Here is a 10,946-nt window from a genome sequence, read left to right as displayed (position 1 = left end):
AGAAGAAATAATGGAGTATATCAACTATTTGGAAAATCATAATTTAAGAACCAACTTCAAATAGGCTAATGCTAATATATTTAAAAATATAGCCTCAAATTTCAAACTACCTAGCTAAATTAGGAATTTTATTTTTCATAAAAAAAAAGATGCATAGATTTTAAAAAGTTTTTTTTGATATTTCTAATCTTTGATGCCAATCCAACAAAAATAGAGCTCAAAAGATGATTTTATCTCTCAAACATTACAAAATGAAATGACTAGGGAACTTTGTATATGGGTTTCCTTTCCGAGTTAAGCTAATCATTTGTTATTAATCAATATGGATCACTTTGTAATTAACTTTGTTATTTCTTTTCTCAAATTTTTATTAATTATGGTTTTACTATAGTAAATACTTCTATTTCAATTTGATTTTAGATGTTATGCATAAATTAAATATTAAGTATGTACACGAGAATAAATTAGTACTATAATAAAAAATTAAAACAATTACAACATTATGGAGGTTTACAAATGAGAATAAGAATTTTCTCCTTTCAAGAAAAATGGTTTGTATAAGTAAAAGACAAGAGGGAATTGCATTTTCTCCTTATTATTGATATTGCTTCAACACCTAAATCAAGGGAATTAAGTAGTTGCACTCTTAGTATTGTTCTCGTGATTTTATCAAAGTTTCCTTAAATCATTTTTCTTAGTCTCTCCTTCATTTTAGTCATATTTTTGGTTGCCATAAAGTCTTTAATTTTTATTTTTTTTCAATAAATTATTTAATAATAATCTCTTTATTATTTTGTTTAAAGCTTTTGCAGATCATTGAACATTCCTTCCGATCTTTGTAACATAACCATGTGCACGTACTCTTTAGGTTGTTAGATTTTTTTTAATTATGATTTAAGTGTGAATCTTACTAACCTCGAGGAAAGAAAACACCGAGTAGGAAGTAAAGAATGGTGGATAGGGAAACAAAGAGAAAGAGGAGAAAACTCGTTATTTCTTTATTACACGATCAAATTTTGATGAAATTAAAAAACATGGCTCATCCTACAATTGTTTATATGTGAAAAATGAATGCTTGGGATGCTATATGAATTGCAATTGAATGAGTAATACATACAAGAAAATAAGAAAGAAATAAGACGTTTAGCTTAAGCAGATATATAAATTTAGGCTACTTGTTGGACCTGGAGTTTAGAAAGTTACTAGCTCTCATATTGGCAATTACTAAGTAGCTCTATGGGTTTGATGATTTTCTGCGTTGATTCATTCCAACAAGTCTTTTGACATTATTGGTCAAATTCTTCATGAGCATAGTGGATGTTTTCTCATAATCAACTAATAAATTCACTTCAAATTTTACGGGTGAGTGCCTTGAACACAATTGGTGTCTCCTAGGATTTGAGTGATAAGTCCACTTTGAGCTATGCTAGCTAGCTTCCTTCTCTTAGTATATTATTGGTGAACATGCCTTAAAACTAGCCTGGTGTAGTTGTCCTAAGCAGAGCTTGACGAGTTTGTTACTAGCCTCAATTGCTCTGTTTCTCCTTGAATTTCGTTTGGGCAACTACACTATTAGGATAATGCATATTTTAAAAATTTTCAATAAAAAATCTCATATACCAATGTTTCATATATTTTACCTTGGAATACATTAGATGCCCAATCTTACAAATTTTGTTCTTAATATCTACTAAATCCTATATCTAAAATTGTTGAATCTTAAAAGCTATATTAATTATTCATTAATGGCTACTAATTCAATTGATTAAAAAATTAAATTAAGTTAAGAATATGATTCATTTAATAATATTTTTATCAATAAACATACTTACCCGGATATGGTGGTTGAGAATTAACTTAGTGAAGTAAAGTTGACTATTCAAATCAGCATATTGAAATTTGGGCACATATTTATCTTGAAAGCATCATCATCAATAATAATTAATTGATGAATTTTTAAATTATTTAAAAATTTTAAGTTTAAAAGCAAATGATTGCAAGCGAAGCCCTTTGTTTTTCCCTAACGCTCCTACCAAGCGAAATCCCCGTTTTTTGCCCTCCGCCGTAAAGCTTGAGGATTCCCATTGCCACGCTTTGCTCTGCTCCAACGATGGCGGAGACGAAGACGAAGAGGATCTGAAGTGAGGAAAGTCGCGACGACAGCTCAACGGTGAAGGCTAAGGTGAGCGGGATTTAAGATTCCGTAGGACTTAAACTTGCCATTTTTGCTGTTTGCCGGAATTTTGGTTAAATATTGCTTCAATTCTGATCAAATCCTGCTACCAAACAGCCCCTAAACTTCTTAAGCTTCGAAGCCCTAACTTTCTATATGCCCGCGACGGAGTTCCTGCGCTACTGTTCTTCCTTCTGTGGTTGCGGTGACAATATTCGGGGAGCTGAGCAAAAATTCTACTAGCTGTTTGGTAAATTCTCCTAAAAACATCTCAAGAAAACCCATAGCATTTTTCATTTTTAAGCTTGGCTTAAAATCCTTTTTTTTTTCTTTTTTTTGGGAATCCGTTGGTATTTTCAATTTTTTCCTGCATGATTCACTTTAAACTGAAATAGATCGTACCTGAGTTCCTTTTTACGCCGCCTTTTTATTTTATTAACCTCATTTAGTTTGCTTTGATCGCGTTATACTGTTTTTTCATTGCTTTAAGTTTAAATATGAGATTTGAGTGCTTGGTTTGAGAAACATATAGAACGGAAAATCTTATTTTCCGAGCCTATCTACATGTGAAAAATCAAGAGCTTACTTCTTACATATAAGGGAGGAAAGTATACTAAACTAACCAACCGGTTGTTGCGTGGTGCTTTAGTATTCACATAACTTCAGTTTTTGTAGACTTATAAGGAAGCTTATCTGGTTTAATAAGTTCTGATATCTACCAGTTTTTTTTTGTAGAAAATTTGAAAAATATGAAGTTTATAATGTATTAGATAGTATTGCTTTCTTATGATCTTTGGCTTTCCTCATTAAATTATATGATGGAATTTATGATGAATTTTCTAGGATTTAAGGTTTGTTAAAAATGCTTTTAATATGCACATGATGGTACTGTTTTCCTCTTTTAAATCTTTGTCTTTCGCTAAATTGCATCAAACATGTTCTTGCATTAGAAAGCCAAGGTCTACCACCTTGGTTAGTGGTGTGATTTTTTTTAGTAATTTATGTTTGACAAGTGGCACAATTTTTGTTCTGATGTTATTGTAATCATAGTGAAAACCACTTCTTCTCACATCTGTAGCATATTTTGGATTAGGTATTATTATTGGAAAAGGCATGTCATTTACCTTTGTTGGATGAATTATGAAAGAACTCTTTGATCTTGTTTATTTTAAAAACATTTGAGTAATTGTACTTTTTTTTTGTAGGCATCATGCAATATTTATAAGCATGAACATTTTAATGGTTTTATAGTGTTTTATGGCATTTAAATTGACAAGGGGAATTTCATAGATTTATTTAACAACCACATCAACACAATAGTCATGTAAATATTAGATTTTTATAATTTCTGTTAGCATAAAATTAGAATAATCTTTTTGATGCAAAGAGTTTATAAATACTCATTACGGGATCTACTATTAAATACATAAATAAAAATAGAATAAAGGAAAGAAAAGTAAATAAAAGCAAATCAAAGTTAGGATTTAAAGGAAAGAAAAGTAAATAAAAGCAAATCAAAGTAATTGATATAGAATTTTGCATATTAATATTCTAATATTGTAATACTCCCTTTCAAGTTGAAGAATAGATGCCGATCATGTTCAACTTGGATTTGAAATCATCGAACAATGACCGAGGAAGGTTCTTTATGAGAATATCTGTTAGCTGGTCACTAGCCGGTGCAAACGGAACACAAATTTTCCCAGAATCGAGCTTTTCCATCAGCATCTCATTGCTTTCTTGTCTCGAGGAAGATCATCAATGTCTCTATTATGGTTCCACTTAAGGACATTCATCTCCTCCATGACAGCAACTTCTAGGCTGAGTCTGCCAAGGCAGCCTCAATAGTAGATGGAAGCTGATGATTGGTCGGGACCATAGTAAATGTTCTTTAGGTTGGCGATAATCTGCCAAAAGAAACATAGTTTGCCACGTAATAGAAAGAGCATGTCTAATTGTGTATCTTACTAAAAGAGCTGACTTCCTCATTTGGAGTAGGAGCGGTGCTGGGGATGTCGTCTAGAGAGGATTGAAGATCCGACAAGGGGTTAGTGAGCTATAGAGTAGGTGCATCAGAACGAGTGCGTCGAGTGTAGACTCGGAGAGTGGGAGGGTGCACTAGTGGGACCAAAGGGGCAGAGGGCTATTTGGTTGTAGAAGTGGGTGAAACCAAATCAACAGAGGGTTCCTCGATGTTAGGTGAAGTGGGGGGAACATTCATAGGAGTTGAGTAAGGAACTATATCTTAGAACTAGCTTCACCTCACTAGAGGCTGAGTTCGGAAAGTAGGGAACACTTTCAATTAAGAAACATCAACATCTACATAGACCTTATTTGTGGTAGGGTTAAGACACCAATACCCCATTTGAGTGGTATACTATCTTAGAAAAACACATTTTATGGTTATGGGGTCAAGTTTACTCTAAGTTGTTGCTGTGTTCTGAACAATGGTTGTGCACCCAAAAATTTTGTGATCTAAAGTGGAGAAGACCTAATTGTTAGAAAAGCACCATCTTAAGACTATTAAATGGTACAACAGTTGTGAATTTTTTAGGGAACTCTATTGATGAGAAGTGGCGGTAAAAATGACATCATTTCAGAAATGTTATGAGATATTAGAGTGAAACATAATGGAGTGAGTAACGTCGAAAAGATGTTAGTTTTCTTTCTCGATTATTCCATTCTATTGAGGAGTGTCTGTACATGCGCTATGATGAAGGATGCCCTTATTTACCAATAATTCTCCTAATATAGAGTTAAACAATTCTTGACTATTGTCAGTTTGAAGGATTTGAATAAAAGTTTTGAATTAGTTTAAAATCAAGGTATATAAGTTTTGAATGTGAGAACAATTTCATATTTATTTTTTAAAATATAGACCCATATTATTTGTGTGTGGTCATCAATCATAGTAAAAAATCACCATTTAATTGTGTGGCTAAGAGTGTGAGAGGGTCCCCATAAGTATTTGTGAATAAGAGAGAAATAAGAGAATTGTGTGTAATTGTGGAGTGGATAAGGAGCACATTGATGTTTAGCTAACTAACAGGTTTCATATTTAAAATTAGTAGAATTTTTGTTAGTAAACATCAACATATATAATTATTTTAGATACTGCGAATTAGGATGACCTAAATGACAGTGTAATAACATAATAAGACATTCAGAAGATTGAAAAAATCTGCAATTACTGGGTAGAGTGTCCTTATTCTATATGCTTTCCTCTTGGAAGTAGAGCCCGCCAATTTGCTTAGCATTGACAATGATCCTCCTTGAATGACAATGCTGAATGATATAGACATCAAAGGAAAAATAAGCAACACAATCAATGTTATATGTTAGTTTACTGTCAGAAAAAATATTACATTTCAGTAGAGGTATATGTAACACATATTCCCGAGTTAGACCTGTTGTTAAAACAACATATCCTTTACGAACAATGGTACTTTGAAACATGTTAGTAATTTTAATAGCTTCTTTTTCTGAGCACGGATATTATGTCGAGAAGACTTGACGTCTGTGGCACTGTTGTCTTTCATCTTTCTTTTTTTCATTTTTAAAAGAGCCGTCAGCTTGTCGATCGTCGTATGCTTCCCTTTCTCAGATAAATTTATCATCCAGATATTTGGATAATCAGGATAGTTCAAGTATGTTCGCCTAAACAAGTTTGGACGGAGACACCTTAGACCAATATCTGCAAAAGAATACCTACGTAGGCTACCCATAATCAGAGTCAGGTGTAGGTGTCTGTACTGGGGTCAAAAGCACTCCCAAGTCCACGTATCCCACTTGTTTAATTATATCTTTGGGAATACCCAAGTATACTATTGATAAAAGGAGTTTCCCTTTAATATACTGGACATAAGGAAATATGTCATCAAAGGAAGGTTACTTTGTGGGGGAGTACCCATATGCTTCAGAGCTCTTGTTAATTCATTGGGCAGAGAGTGAGTCTCTCACATCCGAAATGAGTAGCGGCCACGAAATAATCAAAATTAACTTGATGATGATATCCCAACTTGTCAAAGGAAGTTCGGGCTACAACGACAGGGTACAAATTGTCGTATCCCAAACGGGCAGTAGCTCATCAGCATAGGGCCATCAACATGATATCAGAGTCACATTGAAAGCCGATTAAGTAGTAATCCATAACAAGTAGAGGTAGTCGGGTCGGGGTACCACAGACCCGTCATCCTGAGTCACTAGGACCGTAGGTTTACCGTCATGAAGGTAGTCGAACCAACACGTCCTGAGATCCCTGGTCAGCAATCCATGAATTACGTCATCTACGGCGATCTCGGTAGCCCTATGGTCAAAGGAAGGAAACTCTCTCCTATGACTATAAGTTGGAGCTCCAAGAAGTGGGACATATGCTTGTCGAAGTGACAATGATGCCTCAAGAAAAAAAGAGAAGTAGATATTCAGCTACAAAACTGGAAACACTCTGAACAAAAGGACTTATACCCATTTGGATCGGGAGCCTTCTAGTACTCTATGCGCATTAGACAACCACTCGTGTAAAAAGGTCTACTAGGCCAGTCGGTTTGGAGAAGCATGGGGGCTTCTCCTGGGGGCATGCAATATGAATGTCATTTTCTGGAGCGTTCCTTAAATAATATGGAGGACCTATTAATAGGGGTGTAAACGAACCGAACACGAACGAACAAAGCTTGTGTTCGTGTTCGGTTCGTTTAAAATTTAGTTTGTTTGAAATAAGCTTGTGTTCGTTTCTTAACGAACGAGCCGAACACGAACCGAACACGAGCTGTTCGCGAATAACTTATATTATATAAATATACAATATCTATATTAGTATATTACTACTATAGTATATTAATATATTATTATTATTATTTTATTATATATTATAATTTATAAAATTTAATGTTTTAAAATATAATAAATTTTTTATATATAATTATTTTATATTATTTTATATTTCAAACAATAACGATTCGAACACGAACGAACGCATCACTGTTCGTGTTTGGTTCGTTTAACTAACCGAACGAAAAAAAATTGTTCGCGTTTGTCTCGTTTACTTATCGAACGAATCGAACACGAACTCATTGACGAACCGAACACGAACTGTTCGCGAACAACGAGCTTTTTTGACAGCCCTACCTATTAATATGAATGGAGAGATAGACATGCATGCAATCCGTTTTAAAACCTACTCGAAGACCATGCAGAAAAATAAAAATGAAGATTTTAGTAATTCTGAATATTTAAGATTTTGTAGAAAGTTTTGAATTTTAACTCCTGATGAGCTTATATTGCATCGTGATTTTTAGACAAACCGCATAAATAAACAAAAAAAAAAGAACAATCCAAGAATGCAATAAGGCAGGAAGAAGAACAAAATCAAAATAAAATCCAAGCATGCAATAAGGCAGGAAATAGAACAAAATCAAAATAAAATGAAAGGTCAGTGCCGTTGGGTTGACAACATATCCAAAAAAAAAAAAACGACCGAATTCTACATATACATGCCAGTCTTAATTCTGTACATTAATATTAAATGCAGAATTAAAATACATGACACAAACATCTGTTCCTGGTCCCTTCCACGTGGTTCCCGCACCAAACGTCTCAGAATCAATACTCGCATCTTATTTTCGCTACATGACTCTTATAGCACAGTAAAAGTACATAGGAGAAAAAGTAAAAAGACTCGACATGCAAGAAAAACAAGGTTAGTGGGGAAAGTTATGCAACATACTAAGAGCCATGTTTGGTGGGGGACCTAAGCAGCACCTGGAAGAAAAGGGTTTGTGCAAATCATCACATGCTTCATTTTTTAAAGTACCCAAGTGTGTTCATATAGCCACGACTCCCTGCAGAAAAACGCCCTAACATGTTTCCATGCATATCAAGCATGCAGTCACACCAATAACACAAAACAAGAATGATGCTTGGCTAGAGCAATGAAACCAACAAAAGACAATTGTTAGACATCAAAAAACTACCTAGCATCCTAGATCCTAGCCTAGCACACTATCTACTGAAAAAGTATCCTAATCTAGCATGTTAGTACACAGGGTAAAATCTACAGATATTGTATGACTTTGACGAGGTCGCCACACCAGTTCCATCCTAAAGATTCAAGGAATTTAAAGCACATTATAGAAGTGGGTGATATTTTTAAAAAATAAGTGGCATCAAATATGATCTAACTTATATAATTTTAAATCTAGCAGGATAATACATAAATAGTAAAAATATTTATTTTATACTTTTAGAATAACAGACCTATAATGCAGATCCGTGACGCATATGACGCACGTTAGAACTCTTAGATCTTTAGCACAGTCATACTCGTGTCAATCCTAATAACTTAACTTGTATTGCTCACCGAGATCAATCCAACAAACAATGCTCGTTAAGACATCGTGACTGACATATGCTCACTCTTCTAATGAGTAGGACAAGCCATCAAGACAAATGAGCAAACATACAATCATGTTGAATATCTGCATTGTGATCGCTCGACCGAAGAACGGAATAACCACGAAGGGAGCCCAGGAGGGCGAAACATACATCATGCAAATGGATCCTAGGATGTTACATGCAACATGACATGCGTGAACTGGATGCACCGGTAAGAATATGCTACCTATGTGAAGAATTACACGTACCCGAGGGTCCGGGGCGCTATGCGACAAGCAGACACCAACTACAAATGAGTTTGCGTCGAGTAGAAGCATATCCATGAAGAGGATTTACTTCATTCCCGAGAGGCTCATCAAACAGACATGCAGACATGCAAAATATGCAACAAACATATACAAAAAGAGTGTGTTCCATGGAGATTGTGACTCGGGAACAAGTGCGTGCCACGTGGGCAACGATCTGAGAGATGAGTCTGTCTAAGAGGTAGTGACCCGAAAGGGTGGGCGTGCCGTGGAGACAGGAGCCCGACGAATGGGTATGCCTAGAAAGCAGTGACTCGAAAGGATGTGCGTGCCGTGGAGGTAGGGGCCCGACGAATGGATGTACCATAAAGACAATGACTCCAAAGGATGGACGTGTCGTGGAGGCAGACGCCCGACGAATGAGTGTGGTGTAGAGGCATTAACTGAAAGGATGAACGTGCCGTGGAGACAGAGGCCCAACGAATCAGTATGTCGTAGAGGCAGTGATCCGAAAGGATGGGCGTGTTGTGGAGGCAGGGGCTCGATGAATGAGTATGCCCTAGAGACAGTGACCCGAAAAGATAAGCATGCCGTGGAGGCAGGAGCCCGACGAATGGGTTTGCCATGGAGGCTGTGACCTGAAAAGTTGGGCCCGCCATGGCGTGTCGTGGGTCGATCAAACCCAGAAGACAGCGTGATTTGCCTTGGACGATCGATCGAACCCAAAGGACCTGGGATCGACCTAGGACGACCGTTCGACCCGAAGATGGGTGATCGACACGTAACGATCAATCAAACCCAGAAAACAGGATGATCAATTCGTGACGGCCGATCGAACCCAAAAGGATCGGGGATCGGCTTGGGACGACCGATTGACCGATTGACCTTCAAGCTCCTCGTCGTGCTGCCCACAAAGTTGGCGTGAAGTGTTTACGCAGACACACATATAATGCAGCAAATGACCACATGCAAAAAAATGCAACAAAATGATCCATCTGTATGCGATGCAACCAAAAACGCTTGACAGTGCGTCCAACTCGACCTAACGACCTCATGTAGGTACCTAGGATTGATGCTTTTGGATTTGCGGCATAGCAGCCTCCAGCTTTGGCGTGGTAATGTAGATGACTTCTCCCTTCGATTTCTAATAAGGGACGTCCTCCAATGTTCGTAGGATGAACTAGGTACAAAGCTTTTTTCTGTCTTACGAACGCACGTGAGCTCATGGAATGTACTAACTACAAAAGCTTTTCTCATTCCTTTAGATCAAACTCAACCAACCCCTTCAAAGGAGATGTAGAGTGCCAAAATCGTGGGAAATTGAGATTCCAAAAAGGGGGAAACACTCGGCTCCTTATAGGAATGACTAATGCACGAAACTCCTAACCTAGGGCTAACTCTAGAAAATCAACGATCAATTACATAGGGCAATTGGGCACCTAGGCGCCACCCTGTGTGGCACCAGAATGTTGGCTTCTTAGGTAGGAGCGGGTTTTATGCAGTTTATGGGCGCCTAAGTGCACAAATTCAGAGCGGCACCTGAATGTTGTGCTCTCAGTTTTGGATGCATGGGAAGGCACTTTCGGGCGACTAAGCGCTCGGGGTCTGAGTCGGGGTGTCGGTCTAGCTCGAAACCCTGATTTCTTCGAGAATGCCTGACCAAAAATTTTTTCGTTCTGGAAGCTATGAGACTCCATGTGAGTGAAATATAGTCTCATAACTTCAAAATGGAGTATTCTCGTTGGTCATTCGCCGAAGAAATTAGTACCCACAGTCGTCCTAAACCGCGGTGCTGGTAGGGTGTCCCTGAACCGCAATTTTCTAGTAGCACGTAGGATGATACTGTTCTTCCTTTAGTCATGGGAGGCTCCAGACAGACGTGTGGTGAGTTCTAAACATCGAGTTAGACACCAAGCACATCTCATGTCCCGAATAAACCTTCCGACAGTAGGTTCTCCCAGGTAAGGCTAAGTCGTCGCCAACTGTCGGTCAACTTTTTCGATTGATTAGATTTATTTGAAAAATATGATATATGAAAATAATTTTTGAGATTTAATTTAAATATAAAAGATATATAGTTTGGGTTTTGAAAGTAGTGTGTTTTAGTTTTTGAAAAATGAGACCAAATAGATCTCATT

The 10,946-nt window shown here is 36.8% G+C and overlaps 1 protein-coding gene across 1 annotated transcript in view; it reads left to right on the top strand.

Moving 5' to 3' along the window:
* The first annotated feature begins 2,015 nt into the window (after positions 1-2,015).
* LOC110026361 (50S ribosomal protein L17-like) overlaps positions 2,016-10,946 on the top strand; it is a 42,968-nt gene continuing 34,037 nt past the window's right edge. The window contains exons 1-2 of the mRNA XM_020727260.1: positions 2,016-2,182; positions 2,291-2,423. The gene's annotated coding sequence lies outside the window, so the exon portion shown is untranslated. The remainder of the gene's footprint in view (positions 2,183-2,290; positions 2,424-10,946) is intronic.

This window comes from Phalaenopsis equestris, unplaced genomic scaffold (assembly GCF_001263595.1).
Source record: "Phalaenopsis equestris unplaced genomic scaffold, ASM126359v1 Scaffold000368, whole genome shotgun sequence".
Lineage (NCBI taxonomy): Eukaryota > Viridiplantae > Streptophyta > Magnoliopsida > Asparagales > Orchidaceae > Phalaenopsis > Phalaenopsis equestris.
The sequence above is the reverse complement of the archived record's forward strand: the minus strand, read 5'-3'. Positions and strand labels throughout refer to the sequence as shown.